General features: G+C 47.5%; 1 protein-coding gene across 3 annotated transcripts in view; it reads left to right on the top strand.

Moving 5' to 3' along the window:
• The window catches only part of PIKFYVE (phosphoinositide kinase, FYVE-type zinc finger containing), a 2037960-nt gene that overhangs the window by 1451403 nt on the left and 566098 nt on the right, over window positions 1-20459 (top strand). The window lies entirely within an intron of this gene.

Below are 20459 nucleotides of genomic sequence, written 5' to 3'. Positions count from 1 at the left end.
CGAAGTGCTGCCTGTGTTTATACTTGTCGTTATTGCTCTGATTGCTTAGCGGCCGGCCCTGGGGGGTTGTAGGCCCATACTTGTTCTTATTGAACTGTCAATAAAGGTTTTCAAAAAAAAAAAAAAAAAAAAAAAAAAAAAGGCCTGCCATAGGAGTGGCTGATAGGTACACATGTGTCTATATGTAAGTTAGGTATAGGAATACTACACCTAAGCAGGGAGTGATTACACAGCCTTGCCCCAGCTGAGTGATCAGCCAGTTGTGTCATAATGGAAGGCCAGGCCAGGGGTGGCATAATACATGCTGCAGCCCCTGGTAGGCCTAGGGTACACCTATGCCCTGGGTACCTAAGGTACACTGTACAGGGGCCAATAAGGTGATCCTATCCAAATGGGTTATGCACCTAAAGTACATAGTATCAATTTAGAGAGAGAACAGCAGGGCTGTGGGTCTGGTTAGCAGGCCCACAGCCACATCTAAGTCGAAAACCAGTAAAGCAAAAGCAAAAAAGTGGGGGTGAACATAGAAAGCAGACCCTACTCTCCTACAAGAGTGAGCACCATTGATTATCTAGGGATCACTCTCTCTGATGACATGTCCTGGAAGCCCCAGATACAGAAGCGCACTCTGCAGCATAGACAGCTAACGGGGGCCTTGATAAACGAGCATAGGTCGTCCCACAGCAAACCAGTAGCAGCTCCCCTCCAAATATATGACTAAAACGCAATTGGCTCAGCATTGTATGGAGCTGAACTGTGGGGTTTTGAGAAGATGGAAGGTTTGCTGACCACTGAGAACAAGTTTCTGAGGGCCTTAGTTTCTCTCCCACAGAGCACCCCGCTCCACCCGTTAAGGCTGGATATGGGATGAGCTACCATCATTGAAAAGGCCAAGTTACGCCCTTTGTTATTCTGGCTCTGTTTAAAATCAACTCCAGAGTTGTCCTCATATGTTGCTGCCCTTTATGAAGTTCAGGCACTTGATCATTTTAAGAAGATCAACTGGTTGCCGGAAGTGACATCCCTGCTCACTGCTATTGGCATGGAGGGGCTATGGGAACCATGGGATTCCGTAGGTCTGCCTACAAAGGAATTACTTAAGAAACATTACTGGCACTGGGTGGCTCAGTCTTCCCTTTCATATTCATCATCAGGTCGCATAACTACTGAGTTTATGGAGTTTAAACAGCTTGCTTCATATGAATATTACCTGGATGCTATCACTATTTCCCAAGACAGGAAGCTGTTTGTGCATTTTAGATTTGGTTCACTTCCAGTGAACGCTTTTACAGCTTCCTGGCGCTCACCTTTCAGTGATTCACAACATTGTCCAGGCTGTCATCATGCTGTGGAATCGATAGGTCATATATTATTTGCCTGTCCATTATACAAATGTCTGAGAACCAAATGGTTAGCCCCCATTTGCAAATGCTCTGGCATCCGGTGCCACTTAGAGGCGCTGCACATTCTAAAAACTGACACTAGCTTTGAAGTTGTTTGCGCAGTAGCAAAGTTCCTTGGCACTATGTGGCATATTAGAAGGTCTGTCCTGAAGCTATACCATTAAAATATTTGGATACTCTCAAGATAACCTTTTTAATGTACCTTTTAATTAGTTCTTAAATTGTAATATAGATCTACTTTTTGTTTTAATTTGCCAAACATGCTCTAAGGGTCTTTGCCATTTTAGTTGTATACAAATAACGAACTAATCTATGATAGTCTTTGGTATTTATTATTCTTTTGTAACGGGCCCCCGCTGTATCTTACTGCTTTGTATCATTTGCATTTTTAGCATTAATTGTATCTAATTCTCGTTGTATTTTTAGCATGTATCTAACGATTAGTTTATAATGAAATGTTTTGTATTTCCACTTTTATGGTCATAAGACCGAAATAAAGTTTACGATATGATACGAACAAGTTACTTACCTTTGGTAACAATATATCTGTAAGAGACATAGATTAGTAAAAGATTTCTTTCCGTCCCACCCATCTTCCCCGTTCTGCGAACTGACTTCTAGGGTCAGCTAGTCACTTTCAGGGCCCTAGTTTTGTGCACCAGTGGTCGCTGTCTTGCATGGCTCTGCGCTTCTGGCGTGGAATGTCGTGTAAAAGAAAAAACGTCAGGGCGCGAGGGCAGCGTGTAAGTAGCTACCACGACGTCATCGCTGTGACCACGACGCCAATGACGAATTCGGAGCCGACCGACTCCACCTTTCGACATGCAGGGGTACTGCTGACGAAAAAATTCTCCGGATCCAGTCTGACACCTGGGGGTAATTCTAAAGGTAAGGAATCTATAACTAATCTATGTCTCTTACAGAAATATTGTTACCAAAGGTAAGTAACTTGTTCTTTAAGATGAACACTTCGGCATCTTGGGGTCATTATCTGTAAAGAAGCGTTCAGGAGTGCTCTTTCTCTTAAATCGTGGAGTCTTGAGAAGAATGAGATTGACTACTCGATGCACTGGTTTTACCTGAGATTTCAATTTTTGGGGACAGATAAATTGGATAGTTATGTTGAATAGTTTAATAGAGGAGATTGAGCAAGGTTCAGGTTTTAGCTAGTTTAGGAGCCAACAATGCAAGGGATTCTATCAAATGTCCATGCTTTTTGTAATCTGTCTGGCTGAAGAGGGCCGAAGTGTTTTGAGAAAAGCTAAATGATTTTTTAGGAATTAAAGTAGGTAGGTAGTGGAATGAAATATTTCCTAGCTATCGTAACGGAAAGTTTCAATTCTATTAAGGATTCGGAGGCGAGGATTATGCTATTCTTTCTTCACTTTATTCAATAGCAGCCTTTTGTAGTCGAGCAAAATAAAACCACTAGTCGCATGAACCATAGGAAATAAAACAGACAAAACAATAGAGAGTCCATAGCAGGACTGTCCCATCCTCTGCACCAATCACGGGCTCACAAGGCGCTGGTAGTCCCTTGTCCCTGTCCATTTCGCCTCTTTCGCCCCTCGGTCAGCCATTCCGGACACTTCAAGGATCCTGTTTATTGGAATCTCTTGCAAGGATCAAATGCATAGCATCAGTGACAGAAATGTTTCAGCATTAGCCCTTTGGGAATGAGCATTACATGACAAGCACAATAATCTGTCAACAAAGCAAATTAAACAAGCCAAGTCTAAACTTACTCCAATACGAGGGAGGGAGAACAGCAAGGAACTTGTACCTTGGGTGGGATAATCCTCACCTCCGAGTCCTTAATAGAATTGAAACTTTACGTTATGATAGCTAGGAAATTTGAGTGAGCCATATCAATCACCGGTTTGAAGTAAAACCGTTTAAAAGTAGAGTCTGAAGCCCAATCTGCTGTGTTCAGAATGTCTTCCAGACGTGCTCCCAGGGTAAATGCTTTGGAGGCCATCGCTCTGCTAGTAGAATGCGCTCCAAACGCATGCAAGTTGATACCGGTTTTGTGCATCACCCACCTTACCCAACGGGCAATCGTGGGGGAGGACACAGCCTTATGAGGTTTCTTAACCCCTTCGCTGCTAGGCCTTTTTCCTCCCCTGTGCTAAGCCTTTTTTTGGCTATTTGGGGTAGTTCGCGCTTAGGCCCCTGTAACTTTTGGACACAAAAGGTATCCACACCAAATTTACGTCCTTTTCTTACAACATCATGGGGATTGTAAAGGAACGCAGGGTTTGTGGATTCCCCTGGAGGGGACCCAGAAATTGGCCAAAATACAGCTAATTTTGGGGTTTTTGGGGAAAAAAGTGCTGCAAATGAAAGCATCTGGGTTTTCCATGCAAATGGTATCAAAAAGGGTTGGTGGGGCTGAAATCACCATTTTCCCAGCTTTTAGGGAATGACAGACATTCGTCAGAAAACCAACAATTTTTACACAGTTTTGGCATTTTTCTGAGACATAGCCTATTTTTGCTATTTTTTGTGCTTTCAACCTCCTTCCAGTTGATGGTAGAAATGGGTATGAAAGCAATAATGGATCCTGGAAAGCTATACATTTTAGTAAAGTAGACAACATTCTGAATTCAGCAAGGGGTCATTTGTGTAGATCCTTCAAGGTTTCTTTATAGAAACTTAACAGTTAAATATAGGAAACATTTAAAATTAGTTGAAAAAAACAGCCTTTTGTGTCAACGTTTTCACCTGTAACTTCTTATAGTTATGACAGCTCTTTGAAAGCAATATACCGTTACATCCGCGGGACCTTACTGGTTGTGGGGATATATAGGACTTGTAGGTTCACCAAGAACCCGACGAACCCAGAGCCACAAACTGAGCAGCGAATTGCAATGGTTTTTAGGTCTCGCCTGAGCTAGCGCATACGCCTAGCTCAAGCGAGACCTTTAGTAAGGGCTCCAGAAAATGCTACCGCTGTGGCCTACAGCTGCGTGCATGTGCGTGGGCGCGCGCTTCCGTCATAGCTCAATAAGTGCATCGCGCGCGGGCACCCTTCCAGCCCATGATCGCGATCACTTTCACTTTGACGGCCGTAACATTAATATCCAGGGTAAAGCCTGTTACACAGCAACGTGACTCTATGAGCCAGGAAGTAATGGAGATTTTCACGAAGGGTGCAAGACTTTGCATTTGTTCACCCAACCCAAACCGCCAAGTGGTAGATGGCAAACAACATGCAAATATTGCAAGTACTGGGATGATGGCAAAATCGATGTCAAGATCCTTCCCGAACGTGAACTCTCAGCGGTAATTAGTTGAAAGACACCCAAAAATACAATACTTTGATTCTTGTCCCACTTGTCGCCAATGTAAGGTAAGTGAGGGTTCCTCAATAATGGCACGGGAACAATTATATGAGTGACGACTATATTTTAATGCGTACAGAAGATAACATCTATAAGTGTATGTCTATGTCCCGATCAATCAAAGAAACTGGTCCTGACTGAACATTCCTGGCTCCCTTCATACTCCCCGTACATATCCTCCCCGTACATTCCAGCTCAAGCTCGCACCATACTAACGTATACATTTCCAATGACAATGCATCCTTTAATAATATCATGTGTAACAGAATCTACCTCAACTAGAGTTACGCAATCCTGTGTCCTGGCTGGTCATCACACCTACAAAGCAATACTTGGATATGAAAAAGGGAGATTTTGAAAACAAATTGAGGATATTTTCCCCGTTGACTTGCATTGAAATAGAACCAATTTATACCTAGAGCCTACGTAGATGGGTAGGGTGGCAACTCTGCCCACCTACGTTATCAATAATTTAGATTTATGGCCACATTGACAAAGCCTGGCACAGGTACATATAACTTGAAGCAGGTACATATAGAAATCTTAATTCACATTTGACTGAGTATACAGAGTCTCTCTCTCTCTCTCTCTCTCTCTCTCTCTCTCTCTCTCTCTCTCCACACCTCTCTCTCTCTCTCTCCACACCTCTCTCTCTCTCGCTCTACACACCTCTCTCTCTCTACCTCTAAGTGGCAGCCAGAGCCTGATAGCACTGCTTGTCCTTCAACAAAAAAAAAAAAAAAGCATTGGCATAGCCAATAGGTCTCGCCTTTGGGGCCTTATAGATGTTTAACCATGCAACAGTTAATGTTGTTGCACCAAGGATATTGTGCTGCATAACTAAATACTTATAAGGTCCCAAAAGCGACACCTATTGGCTATGCCAATGCTTGTTTATTATGTAGCGGGTATATAGCAATTATTCTGGGAAAATGTATACATGGAAAAATCGGTATTAAAGACACCCATGTATTTCTGAAATGGGAACAAAATATAGAGTTTAGAAACAGTAGATATTTGCACATTTCCGAAATTGGGTACATTCATACTAGTATGAAAATTATCGGTCATTTTTAGGTCTCGCCTTGCTATCGCGTAAGCGATCGCATAGCGAGACTATAGTAAGGGGCATTTAAAAGTGCTCTGAAAAGCGGATTGCATGGCGAGCACGCGCACAATCACGCGCATCGTGCCGCCATGCAATCCGTTTGGCATCGCACTTCAAAGGGTCCGCTCCCCCGCCTGGAATGCGCTCCCCCGCCACCGCCAAGCGCGCGCGCCACGCTCCGCCCCGCCGGGCTTGTCCTACTTGGCTGCTCACGACTGGATTTCCATGCCCTCTGCTTTCAACCCTGTCTCTGACTTTCCGTAAACAGCCCAGAACTTGGCTCTTCTCGCTGCCGGTTAAACGAGGCTCTATGTTGATTTCCTCTTTAGGCTTCTGAGGGCACAACAACCATGTTGGGTAACAATTGAACTTAAAAACATAATTTTGTTCACCATCGCATTCAGTTCAAATACTCCTCATTCCTAGTCGGCTGCTGTTGTTTTCCACTCTCTGCATTCCACCCAAGCGCCATCCTCCTCATCCTGCAGTGACGCCCTCTTTTCCCAATGTTTGTACAAGAGAGCTCTCTGCAGTGGCCGGGCCTGCACATAGCCCCGTGCACTGACAGGACTGCACGTTAACAGCAGTGTGTGTGTGCGCCGTTTTACACACACACTAAGGAAAGGTTGTCACATTAACAGATGTATGCCCTGCATAAAGAGCTTACGTCCATCCCTGCACACAGGCATCTTTGACACAGGATGCCCTGTGAGTGGGTGCCGTGTGCACTTCAAGCCCTGTGCAATGGCAGCCTTACAAATAAAGATGTCCTCTGAGAATGCTCTGTTGGCAGTCCTACACACAGAGAAAGAACCCTTTGCGTCGGCAGCCCTAGGGAGGGCATCTCTTGCGCAGTCAGCCCTCCTAGTACACGTGCGCTCTGACCGGCACATGCACAGGTAAACTGGGCACCAACCGCCAAGCTGATTCGCTGCGCATACAGTCCTAGTGAGCAGCCGTGCCTTTTTTTTTTTAAGGCAGATTTATATAGCGCTAACTCGACCCAAAGGTATTGGAGCGCTTTACATGAGCTCCGGTTGCGTTACACCTTCAGGCACGGGGAGATTAAGTGATTTGCCCAGAATCACAGGATGTGGACACGACCCCGAGGCTCGAACCCTGGTTTCCAGCATCAAAGTCGGAAATCTAGCCGATGGACCACACCCTCTTCTGTAGCCATGCAGAACTTCATTATGCAGCAGAGAAGCCACATGCTGTCCACCAAGGCCTGAATCCGCTCTGTTCTGTTGATGTGAACACTGCCAGTTCGGTCTACTGCCAACCCTGAACACTGGCAACCACAAAGTAGCCCATTTCTCAGCCCAGTATACAATGCTCTGCCGCCTACCTGACACTCCTCACATACTACCAGCTTTTTTTTTTTTTGCATATTTATTTAGCGCAAACTCGACCCGAAGGTATTGGAGCGCTCTACATAGCACCGTATTTACATTACACATTCAGGCACGGGGAGATTAAGTGATTTGCCCAGAATCACAGGATATGGACGCTACCTCTAGGCTCGAACACTGGTTTCCTGCACCAGAGGCGGCCAGCCCTGTGCTCTGCATGTTATCTATATATGGTACCAGTCCCACAGAGTGTCAGACCAGAATTCAGCCCAGTGCCTGCTTCCAATGTGCACTGCCAGCCCTGTGTTTCCTCTCACCATGCACTGCCACCTTGCCCTCTGCCAGCTCAACGTCTAGACTCTAGAGTGGCTGTATCAGGCACGCGCAGAACTGCACTAAACATTATATTGTCAAAGTGAATAGTATAGAAGTGTCAAGAGAAACGACACATCGGGTGCTGCAGCACAATGACGAGCTACGCGATTCAAACGACTATGGTCATGCAAATAAGGCATTTATGCACTGTCTGTGTGCTTGTAAAAAGAGGCAGCTCCAAAGGTAATCTGTGGAAGTCTTTAATGAGCATCAAAGAGCGGCCAGTAGCCCTGGCAGGGATCAGCAACTGCCACCGTTCCAAATGAAACATTTGAATATCACTTTTCTAATTCATAAACGTTCTAACATTCTATTCCCCTGGCATTAAGAACCCAGCACCTTGGATGGGAGGGCACGAGAAGCGGCAGCCGGAAGGTGTTGGAGCAGCTGGCAGATCAGTGAATGGTCTGATCAGAGGAGTGGCTTCCCTCCCCTGCCCTGGACCCGGGCTGCCGATCCTTTCCTTGCCTCTCAGGAGCCAGGCAGGGTCAGATTGGGATTACAATTTGGCCCGGGCACTGTCAAAACAAGCATTTGCAATGCAATAGGTCTCACATTTACGCAGGTTTAAGCTATTGGCATTGTAAATGACAATGCCTTTTATTTATGTTGTGAAAACCAAAACATAAATAAAGGGCATTCTCATTTACAATGCCAATAGCTCAAACTGCAGAAACGCGAGAGCTGTTGCATTGCAAATGCTTGTTCAAAATGACTTCTTTTTTACACATTGTCTTTCATTTGGAAGGCAGAAATGCATTGAAAGTCAATAGGTAATAACAGTTGCTTGACAAATCTGAATTACCCGAAGTCTCCCGATAAAAATGGTACCTCACTTGTGTGGGTAGGCCTAGTGCCCGTGACAGGAAACGGCGCAAAATGCAACGTGGACACACCACAATTTCACAGTGAAAAATGACCCTTTTTTGGCAAAGTGCCTAGCTGTAGTTTTTGAACCCTAGCTCTGCTGGCACCTAGGGAAACCTAGCAAACCTATACATTTTTGGAAACCTAGCAAACCTATACATTTTTGAAAACTAGACACCCAGGGGAATCCAGGATGGGGTGACTCGACTGCCTCCCACCAGGTTCTGTTACCCATAAACTCCCTTGCAAATACACATTTTCCTCACATATCTGTAGTGGAATGTTCTGGAATGTGTGTGGATCCACACATTTCCAAGCACCCCACGTTCCCCAAAGTCTTCTGAGAAAAATGGTACCTCATTTGTGGGGGTAGGCCTAGTGCATGCGATATGAAACGGCGCAAAACGCAACATGAACACACCTCAAATTCACAGTGAAAAATGACCCTTTTTTGGCAAAGTGCCTAGCTGTAGTTTTTTAACCCTAGCTCTGCCGGCACCTAGGGAAACCTAGCAAACCTCTATATTTTTTAAAACTAGACACCCGGGCGATTCCAGGGTGGTATAGCTTGCGTGGATCCCCAACGTTTCCTTATCCAGAATCCCCTGCAAACCTCAATTTTAGTTGAAAAAATAACTTTTTTCACACATTTTTGTGTGGGAATGTTGTGGCATCACCGGGCTGACACAAATTTCCTACCACCCAGCGTTCCCCCGGGTCTCCCGATAAAAATGGTGCCTCACTCGTGTGGCAGGCCCAAGTACCCGCGACAGGCAAGGGCCCAAAACGTTTTGTGATAGGCAATTTTGATGTTGCCTCAAAACGTTTTGGGCCCTTGCCTGTCTCGGGTACTTGGGCCTCCCACACGAGTGAAGCAACATTTTTATCGGGAGACCCTGGGTGGTAGGAAATTTGTGTCAGCCCGGTGATGCCACAACTTTCCCACACAAAAATGTGTGAAAAAAAGTGATTTTTTTCAGCTAAAATTGAGGTTTGCACTGGGAATCTGGGGGATCCATGCAAGCCATACCTCCCTGGATTCCCCCGGGTGTCTAGTTTTCAGAAATGTGTGGGTTTGGTAGGTTTCTCTAGATGGCCGCCGAGCACGGGGCCAAAAACCCAGGTGACCCCCCTTGCAAAACCAGGTTGTTTTGTGATAGGCAATTTTGATGTCACCTCACTACGTTTTGGGCCTTTCCTGTCGCGGGAACTTGGGCCTTCCACGCGAGTGAGGTACCATTTCTATTGGAATACTTGGAGAAAGACGTGGGATAGGAAAGTTGTTGTTTCTTTCTGCAGCATGAAACGTTTGGCACAATAATGCAAGGAAAATGTGACAGACATTTTGAGGTTTGCAGGACATTGTGGGTAAGACAACGTGTTGGTATCCACAAGAGAGACATTACCATGTACTCCCATGGGAGTTTTGCTTACGACAATACTACAGTTGGTAGGTTATTATTAGTTTGGAATGTACACCTTGGCAGAGAGACTAAAAAGACAAAGATTCCTGCACAGCCATCTATTCCTTAAGCACACACACATACTGGTTGGATTTGGCACAAGGGCGAGTGATGGTTTAGTATATTACATTTTATTAACAAGAGATTTCACAAAAATGAAATGCACTGTCAATAATTAAACAGACAAAAAACGGAACCAGTTAGCTGAAAAGCCACGGCAAGGCACCAACCGCTTTACAGGCCATTCATACACCTTTCATACGTGATACACACAAGATCATTCACACCACCAGGCACGAAACCAACACATTACAACACTCACAAAAAGGGACAAGGTACACCCTTCTTGAGAAAGACAGAAAAGACAAATATTTCTGCACAGCCACCTATTCTTCAAGCACACAGACAGAGTGATGGTTCAGTATTTACAGTTGTATTAACTAGAGATTTCACTAAAATGAAATTCACTGTTAATAATTGAAAGGACGAGAAACCGAACCATTGACTCACAGCTTGTGAGCTGTAAAGCCACGACAAGGCACCATTCGCTTTACAGGCCATTCATACAACTTTCTTACGTGTGACACATACAAAACCATTCACACCACCAGCCGCGGGCCCAACATATTACAACACTCACACCAGCAGACAGCGCCATTCAAGGGCCCATCACTTTCACATGCCCACATTCCCAACACAGCAACCACACCAGCTCACGGATTGAGTGGAGTGGCATTTAGCTAGCAGTGTGTGTAGCGACCAGCAGCAAGTTACTACTCACACACCTCCAGCCAAGCGCCTGTCCATGCACACCGCCAGCCAAGCGCCCGTCCACGCACACCGTCAGCCAAGCACCAGTCCACGCACACCGTCAGCCAAGCGCCAGTCCACGCACACCGCCAGCCAATCGCCAATCCACGCACACCGCCAGCCAAGCGCCAATCCACGCACACCTCCAGCCAAGCGCCAATCCACACACTCCGCCAGCCAAGCACCAATCCATGCACACCGCCAGCCAAGCGCCAGTCCACTCACTGCCAGCCAAGCTCCAGTCCACTCACCGCTCACCGTCAGCCAAGCTCCAGTCCGCTCACCGCCAGCCAAGCGCCAGTCCACGCACACCGCAAGCCAAGCGCCAGTCCACGCATACCGCCAGCCAAGCTACAGTCCACGCACACCGCCATTAATTATTTTTTAAACAAGAAAGAAAACACAAACAAATTGCAACTAAATACAAAACTATAACTACAAAAACAACAGCTGTAACTGAAGACATCATTCTATTGCCAAACGTTAAACTGAACCATATAAAACCATACAGACCAGGCAGTACACTATTAGGCTCATGGTTACTCCCAAAAATCTTTTGAGTACAATCTGAAACATGTGGGCACACACAGCACAGAATTAGAAGGGAAGGACAATCGGCAAAGTGCATACGACTCTCCTTCTGCACACCTCTTCGCAAGCAGACTCTACATCTCTTACAGGGATTGGGTTTTTTTGGGCGTGGGAGGAATTAAATCAGGAAAGTGGCGATCTTTCAATCTAGCCACATCTTCCACCACTCCAACTCTAGGAACACTTGCCTGTTGTACAACAACAAGTCTGCCTGTCACAGACTCCTGAAACTGAACAAAAGACAACTTTGATGCAGGAGAACACTCCTTTAACACAACAAAGGCATTGAAAGTTGCTAAACTGAAGAGATGGATGGCCAACTTCTTATACCAAATGTAAGCCTTACGAATAGCAGTGTAAGGTTTAAACCTCTGTTCTACTCTATCAACACCACCCATGTGCTTATTGCAGTCTAAAATGCACACAGGTTTGCGCACTTCAGCAATCTGACCCCAAACAGCCACAGCTGAAGTAATCTCATCATGAACGGTAGTCAGCATGTACACATCACTCCTGTCCACAAATTTCACAGCTAGTATTTCATCACTATGCAAGGAACTGCACTGTCCCCTCTGAAGTTTTTTGCAAACAAGCTCTTTTGGATAACCTTTACGGTTAGAGCGGATTGTGCCACAAGCAAAAGTGTCCACTTTGAACAATTCCTTAAACAATTGCACAGCAGTGTTGAAGTTATCAAGATACAAATGATGGCCTCTGTTAAACAGTCCTCTAGCAAGATCCCACACAAATTTCTCTTTAACTCCAGAAGTGAACGGACAACCGGGGGGTCAATAGTGGAATCCCTATCAGTGTACACACAGAAATTAAAAACACATCCTGTCCTATTCTCAGACAACATATACAGCTTAATTCCATAACGTGCCCTCTTGCTAGGAATGTACTGCCAAAAAAACAAACGGCCCTTGAACAGGACCAAATACTCGTCAGAAGATATTTCTTTCCCTGGAGTATAGCTCTCTGAAAATCAATCTACAAAGTGATCAAGAACAGGCCAAATCTTAAAAAGACGGTCACAGTCAGGGTGATCCCGTGGCAACGCCAAAGCATTATCAATAAAATGCAGCATCCGAAGCAAAAGTAAATACCGATCACGAGTCATAATTGCAGGAAATATGGCCGTTGCCATCAAGGAACTGGTAGACCAATATGAAGCCATGGACAGCTTCCTTATCAACCCCATCAATAAAGTTAAACCCAAAAACTTCTTCATCTCTTCCAGATTTGTGGGAGTCCACCAGGTAGCTCTAGAGTGGGGCCTACGTCTGGCACTGTTGTCCCTCAAAAACTGTTCAGCATACAAATTAGTCTGCTCAACAATCTCACCCAAAAAAACATCACCCATAAACAATTGAAAAAACTGTATAGGCAAAAAATGTTCACAATCCACTCTACACCCTGCATCACCACTAAAGGCAGGCAACACCGTCTGCACCATGTTTGGATCAACCCAGAGTGCAGCACTTCCAGTAGGAAGCATAGCAGCCTCAGGCTGCAATCCAGATGCCTCTTGCACCATCGGCACAGCAGTGTCCTCCTCTAAAACAGGCACTTCAACCGCACTGAGAGTAGCTTCATCCACACCGAGAGTAGCTTCATCCACACCGAGAGTAGCTTCATCTGTACTGAGAGTAGCTTCATCATCCGATGATTCCATGTGGAGAGAAAACTCACTGCCTGAATCTTCCCCTCTCTCCACTCCCTCAGTCTCATAATCCTGCTCAGTGTAAGATTCAAGAAGCATACCAACCACCTGCTGAGCAGTCATTCTACAGCTAGCCATAATGCTTACTAATAAAGGTAACTTGTCAAACAAGTCAACAACAAACCCTTTGTAAAAAACATAAATAAACAAAAAGTAGTTTTAGCACAAAGACCTGTTTACTTCGACACAATACCACTCACTTGCCAGAAGCAGCTAGACTCACCACCACCTACTCTGCACAGACACAGTAAGGATCAAGAATATCCCACTAAAAAGGAAAAAGAAAATTACACATAAGACAATGCAAAACACATCACAAAGAATTTCATGCTCAGAACACTAACAAATATGCTGCCATTATGACACCTCTTACAAAAAAATTAATTCATGCATGACAATAATACTGATTTGGAGTAAACACAACAAAAATGTTTTTCTTACCAAATAAATGCAATTACGCAAAACTGCAGAACAACCGCTGCCGAAACCGCAAACAAGAATCAAAAGCGTAACACTAGAATAAAAAGGAGAAAAAAAATATTACAATCACATATGCAAATAATGCACCAGTCTACACACAATCCACCTATCAAGCTAAGGGGTAGGTGGGCCTAACAGTATAGATAAAATATTCACCCACGTAAAAGGGAAGCAACCCTTGCCCAGGAGGCCACTCCCCAACACCAAAATTTAAAAAACCCTGATGTCTAGTGGCTTCAGCCCCCCATGGGGGCAGATGGGCATAACAACATACTGCTGATCTGCCACCCAAAGAGGGCAGAAGTGGCCCCAATCATTCTCCCATAAAGGAGAGCGACCCTTGCCCACTAAATAAACAATTGTGAGATCTGCCCCCTAGGGGGAGAACAGACATCCAAAAACATTTCCCCCAAGGGGGCGTGACCCTTGCCCAAGGGGCCACTCCCCACAAAATAATCCGTGGTGGTCTAGTGGGCTCCGCATCGATCGAGCGACCCCCCCCCCCCCCCCCCCCCCCAAAAAGAGGGGCAGAACAAAAAAACTAAAAAATTCCCCCAAGGGAAGCAACCTTTGCCCAAGGGGCTGCTCCCCAAAACAAAATAGCCAATTAAAAAAAATAATCTCTGGTGGCCCAGTGGCCACCCATTAATAAAAATATAAATTTGCGCCCCAATCTGCCCCCCCCGGGGGGCAGAACAAACTACAAACATTGCTCTAGGGGCCACTCCTCAAAACGAAATGGCCATTTACAAAACATTACACATCCCTGGTGGCCTAGTGGGCACATATAAATACACATTAAATTATTTTTGGGACATCTATCTGTCCCCCGAAGAGGGGCAGAACAAAGAAAATACATTTTCCCCCCAAGGGGAGCGACCCTTGCCTAAGGGGCCGCTCCCCAAAATCCCTGGTGGCCCAGTGGGCATCTATTAATACAAATATACATTTGCGCCCAAATCTGCCTCCCCCAAGGGGGGCAGAACAAACTACAAACATTGCTCCCCCAAGGAGCGACCCTTGCCCAAGGGGCCGCTCCCCAAAACAATAAGGCCCTTTAAAAAAAAAAAACAGGCATTCCTGCTGCACGATCGCGCCCCAGGCATCGGAGGAAAGGGAAACCCTTCCTTTCCTCCGATGCTGTTTAAAAAGTACCCCCCACCCGCCCCGAGGAGAAACTCACCTCCTCGTTCTCCAATGCGCTGCCAGCAAATGGCTTCCAGCGCGTTGGGAATCCCTCAATGATGTCACCTGACGTCATTGATGACGCGGAAGGAGGGGTGGGGGGAGGCATGGGAAGGGCTTTCCCTGCCAATCCCCTGTGGGGGCACAAAGATCGCTGGCCCACGTGGGGAGCGCCAGCGCTTCCCCCGTGGGTGGGTGCCAGGACGGCCGGGAGCCGTCCTGAGTACATGACCAAAGTGGCTCAGGACGGGTCCCGGCCCTCCTGAGCATGGAAGGGATTAAATGAAATGAGTAACTGGCGTTCCCCAGGAGGACGAAACTCCTCCGTCATCTCCTCATATGCCTTGATTCAAGAAACCACACACAGTTTAGGGGAATCCGGGAAAAGCGGGATGAGAGATGGATTTCGTCCCACATTTGCTGCATCTACGGATAGCAAAAGTAACCCCGGTAGGGTAAAAAATCCTACCCGAGGCATCCAGGGCTCTAACATCCGAGACCCTTCTGCAGGAGACCAGACATAACAGCATGGCCAGCTTCGCCGAATGCGCCTTCCTAGAGAGGAATCTATTTGGTTGCCAGGAGAGCAGCAAGTTCAAAACCCTACTGACATCCCATAATTGGGAATAACTAGGTTCAGGAGGCAACGAGAGGTGAATTCCACGGAGCAAGTGACAGACCAAGGGATGTTCCCCAACCGGAGAGCCATCAACTAAGGCATGTCCATCAGAGATAGCGGAGCGAAAGGTATTGACCGTCCGATATGCCAAACTCCCTTTCCGCTAAAGGGCCCAAGAAGTTCAAGATGGATGCCACATCCGTTGCCACGGGTTCGATACTCCGTCGCAAACACCAACAACACCACCGTCCCCAGGAGTACCGGTATCTTTTGACGGTACTGTCAGCCCAGTCTCTTGCAATGAACGCCTCAGCTGGTTCCGTAAGGCCTGGGACCGCCCATCGACCCCTGTAATCCGCCATGCCATCAGGGTCAGAGATCCCTGCTCCATAAGAGGGTGAGGATTCCCCGTCAGATCGAGGAGAAGAGTTGGAAACAGGGGGGGTGGGATTTGAAAATCCCAAGAAAGTTCCAGTAGAACCGGAAACCAGACTTGCGATCTCCAAATCGGCAAGATGAGCACCACATCCGCCAGTTGACGCCGCACTTGGGTTGTGACCCACGTTATCATGGCAAACGGGGGAAAGGCATAGCCCGTTTCCTCCCCCCAATTCTGTAGAAACGCGTCCGACCTTTCCTCAAGGGGATCCGGCCTCCAGCTGAAGAACCGGGGAAGCTGGTGATCCAGGTGGGAAGCGAAGAGGTCCACCGAAAAGGGACCCCAGAGGCTTTGGAGATCCGCAAACACCCCCAGGTGAAGCTTCCAGAGACTCACATCGTGGAAATGTCGAGACTGGAAGTCTGCTACTTGGTTGTCGTGGCCCGGGAGGTATTCCGCTGTGACCGAAACTTGGTGATCTAGGCAGTACTGCCAAAAATGTGCTGCAAGATCTGAGAGGGCTTTGGAGCGTGTGCCATCTAGATGGTTGATATATCGGACCGCCGATACATTGTCCATCTTAAGAAGGACACAGGACTGGATTGAGTCCTTGGTCCAGCACTGGATCGCGAACGAGCCTGCCAAAAGCTCCAGACAATTGATGTGTAACTTCTGCTCCGACGGAGACCACACACTTCCGTGGCAAAGTCGCCACACCTCGCGCCCCAGCCGGATCTGCTTGCGTCGGACTCTCTAACAATATCTGGCATGGAACCGAAAATGGCTGGCCCATTCCAGGCCTCCATGTGAGAGAGCCACCACTGGAGCTCTTCCCTGGCGTCCGCTGAGAGAGTCAGCTTGTGAGAATAAGAAAGGCCTTTGCGCAGGTGTGCAGCTTTGAGACGTGGAGGGCTCTGTAATGGAGCGGGCCTGGAAAAATCAGCTGAATGGAGGCCGACAGAAGGCCGATAATGCGAGCTAGCTGTCTGAGAGATATTTGCAACTGGGATAAAGACCTCCGAATCTCTTGACGAATTTTCGTCATCTTGCGAGATGGAAGGCTGAGGGTGGACTCCAAGGAATCTATCGCAAAGCCGTGAAAAAGAACGTTCTGAGATGGGACCAGGGTAGATTTGGCCTCGTTGATCACAAACCCGAGGCTCTGAAGAAGATCGATCGCCATTTGAAGGTGACGTGAGAGCGTACTGGGATCCTGAGCCATCAAAAGAATGTCGTCTAGGTAGACGATGAGTCTCATGCCCGATGCTCGCAGGTGCTCGATCACCGGCCGAAGGACCTTGGTGACGCACCAAGGGGCGGAGGACTGGCCAAAGGGTAGAGTGGTGAACTCGTAAGTTCTGTCCCTCCAGGCAAACTGCAGAAAACGCCGATATGGTGGGAAAATAGGGATCGCAAGGTAAGCGTCTTTGAGGTCGAGACGCGCTATCCAGTCATTGGGGTGGAGAACATCGGGAAGCAGATGGATGCCCTCCATCTTGAAGTGGCGATAGACTAACCACTCGTTGAACTCGCGTAGGTTTATAACCGGGTGTTTTCCCCCGTCCGGCTTGTCCACTAAAAAGAGGTTGCTGAGGAAGCCATTGGGGTGAGGCATGGTTACTGCAATAAAGAGATTGCACCTCCTGATCGACCAGAGCGGAGTCTTCCTCTGAAAAACAAAGCGGACCGGGGGCCACGGGCTGCGAAGTAGCCCCGAGAAACTCTATGTGGAAACCCTGCACCGTCTGTAAGACCCAGGCGTCCCCGGTGATGGAAGTCCAGGTTGTGAAAAAACGCGCCAGACGGCCCTCCACTTTTAGAATGGAAGAAGGGAGAACACTCACCGGAGCCTTGTCCCCTGTGCTGATTGGGATGGCCAGGCGAGCGGCCCCTTCCTCATCCGGCCCCTCGGAAAACCAGAGGGCGAAACACTTTCCTGATGGAGGACTGCACCCTGTCCAGGGAGGTAAAGGTATTGACGAACCTTCCTAATTCGTTTATAAAGGGTTCGCCATAGAGGCCGCCCTGCGCAACAGGGCCCGCCTCTGAATCGGCCAGGTCCCCCAACTTCGGGTCTACCTTGATCAGGAGGGACCTGCGCCTTTCTATGGATATTGCACAGTTGGCGTTCCCTAGAAACACCACCACTCGCTGAGCCCACGAGGAAAGTCTGGAGATATGAGCGAACCTGACGCTTTGGCCTCTTCCGCCATGTCCAGGATTTTGGTAACGGGGCCCAGTATATCTAGGAGTTTATCATGGCATGCCCTCCAGGACCTGTCGATGCCCTTCTTAGGGTCCTTGATAAATTTCTGAAGGAAGGTGGCCATTCTTCGATCAATGTCTGGCGTGGCGGCCACCTTCCCCTCCAGGGAGGGGCGAGGACACTCCGCTCTAAGGCAGTTGCGAGTCGCAGGTTCAAGCAGGCGGCGAATTTGACTGCCCACATATTGGGCGACCTTCTCTGAGGGGCCCCAGTCGGAGGAACGCGGATGAAGAATATCATCCGGGTCCAACATATCCGTACAGAGATTCTGCCCGTCTGAAGAAGGGTCTGGGCGAGAGGGCGCCAAGGATGGGATGGGTCCGCTGCGTCATCATCATCCCCGTGGACATCATCCCCAGTGGAGACAGGGAGCACAGGTGGGGTAGCGGAATGGGTAGTTTGTGGAGCATTGCTGGCCAGAAACGCAGTCAAAGGCATCTGTGTCCAGGCCAGAGGTTTTGGCATGCTTCGCCGGGGGTTGTGGGTCCGACAACGGGACGGTGGAATGGGGGGCGGTAGACAAACCCTGAGAGGCTTTGGCCAGTCGATCACAGGCCTGGTAGATTTTTCGAGCCAAGCTTTGTTCAAGGGGGGTCATGGCCTGCTCCACCACTTTATAGATGGACGCGTCCACCGTGTTGTAAAAGTCGTCGTCCCATTGAAGGGCGGTAAGGGGATCCTGGTTCCCACTGATCGTCTTGATAAACGTCATCCTGGAAATCCTCCATGGTGAAAGGCCGAGTACCAGGTAAGTCCAGACACTAACAGTGAAAGGTAGCTGAGAGGTCATATACCTCAGAATAAAGGGGGGCTGGGTGTCAGCCTGACATAAGGGCGGGCAGTGCTCACAATAAAAACAAGGTACTAAGCCCTGGACCCCAACAGCCCTTGTGCCAAGAGAATATAAGGGCGGCCTGCAGAAAAACGGGTCCCCAGCAGACACTGTCTGCAATACTGACTCCGAACAGGAGCGTTTTTGGCCTGCGAATACAGACCCCCAAGGCAGTAAGAACTGCTGACAACTGCCTAACGGCAGATACGGACCCAAAATGCGGGCGTTCAGGGGGTGTATATTCCAATTGAAACACACGGATAACTCCCCAAGCACAGACTACCGACCTGGGTCAGGGGCTTAAATGCAGGCAAAGACCAGACCAGGCTCCCGAGGCAGGGTTGCTCCGGATCCTGACGCGCTGTGGAATGCGTGGAATCCGGAGCATGGACGCCGCGTCAAGCTCGAGTCCAAGCACCCTCTAATGAGGAGTCGCGGTCTCTGCGAGCCGGCACCAAACAACGCAGCAGCTAGGGAGCGCAGACTCTCTCACGGCCGAACGCGAGACACCGCGTAGCGGCGGACTCGCTGAAGAACAAAGAACCTGTAAGGGAGGTCAAAATAAGCGAAAACCTTAAAACCAAGGTGAACGCACGTTCACCGACGTGTGCGCCGCCTCCACACAGCCGTGGAGGAAACGGCACGGAAAATAAATACGGCGCTATGCGCCTCAGGAAAATCAGCAAAGTACACGCGGTAACTGGAAATCAATAGCGCATCGCGCAGCAATAGAAAATACACAGTATAAAAGCAATTAAACTGAGAGAGAATAAAAAGTTGGACTTAACTTGGCTGCAAGCAGCAAAGAAAGAGGAGAAAGGGAAAAGGGACTACCAGCGCCTTGGGAGCCCGTGATTGGTGCAGAGGATGGGACACTCTTGCTATGGACTCTCTTTTGTTTTGTCTGTATTATTCCCTATGGTTCATGGGAATAGTGGCTTTATTTTGCTTGACTACAAATGGCTGCTATTCAATAAAGTGAAGAAAGAATAGCATAATCCTCGTCTCCGGTCCTGACATAGAATTTGTTATATAGCTTTGATTGTGTGAAACACTGCACACAGGGGATTCCATGCCTGTAATGATCTCTCTGGGTGTTCCACTGCAGTCAGTTGAGCCAAGGCTGAGATGTCCTGCGTGCTGGGGTGCTCTGAATAAAAGGACTTCTGTCTTACAACCTAGGCTTTGATTCTTACTTTATTACAGTAATGTATTCCCTTTCTCAATAAGAGACATCACCAGAACCCTGACTGCAGAGCTGAAGTCCTCTTCAGTGATGAAGAGTTTGATTGTGTGTAGCAACCTCAGGTGATATCTTGTATTGGGGTGGCTTCTTTGACATGAGTTTTTTGTTTGAGTGTTTTTTCTAGAGTAAAGCTACATGATTTAGCAGAGATCAGCCTTTGTGAAGATGTTACAATCCTTTCATTTTTATTACCATTCATAGTCGTTGTATACTGTTAGACGAGAGGAGGAGAAACTCCGTTTACTTATGATTAAGCTTGAGTTTCATCAGGGACATCCAATAGTAATATCAAATTAACAATTGGACTAGATGTCAATACAGTTTCTATAGGTATATTAAAATATCCCACAGTTTATTTTAAAAAAACAAAACTAATTTTCACTGCAGTAAGCGTGTTACTCAAGCACATGTATTCG

Source organism: Triturus cristatus, chromosome 3_2 (assembly GCF_964204655.1).
Source record: "Triturus cristatus chromosome 3_2, aTriCri1.1, whole genome shotgun sequence".
NCBI lineage: Eukaryota > Metazoa > Chordata > Amphibia > Caudata > Salamandridae > Triturus > Triturus cristatus.
Note: the sequence above shows the minus strand (reverse complement) of the source record. Positions and strands in the feature narration are given on the sequence as shown.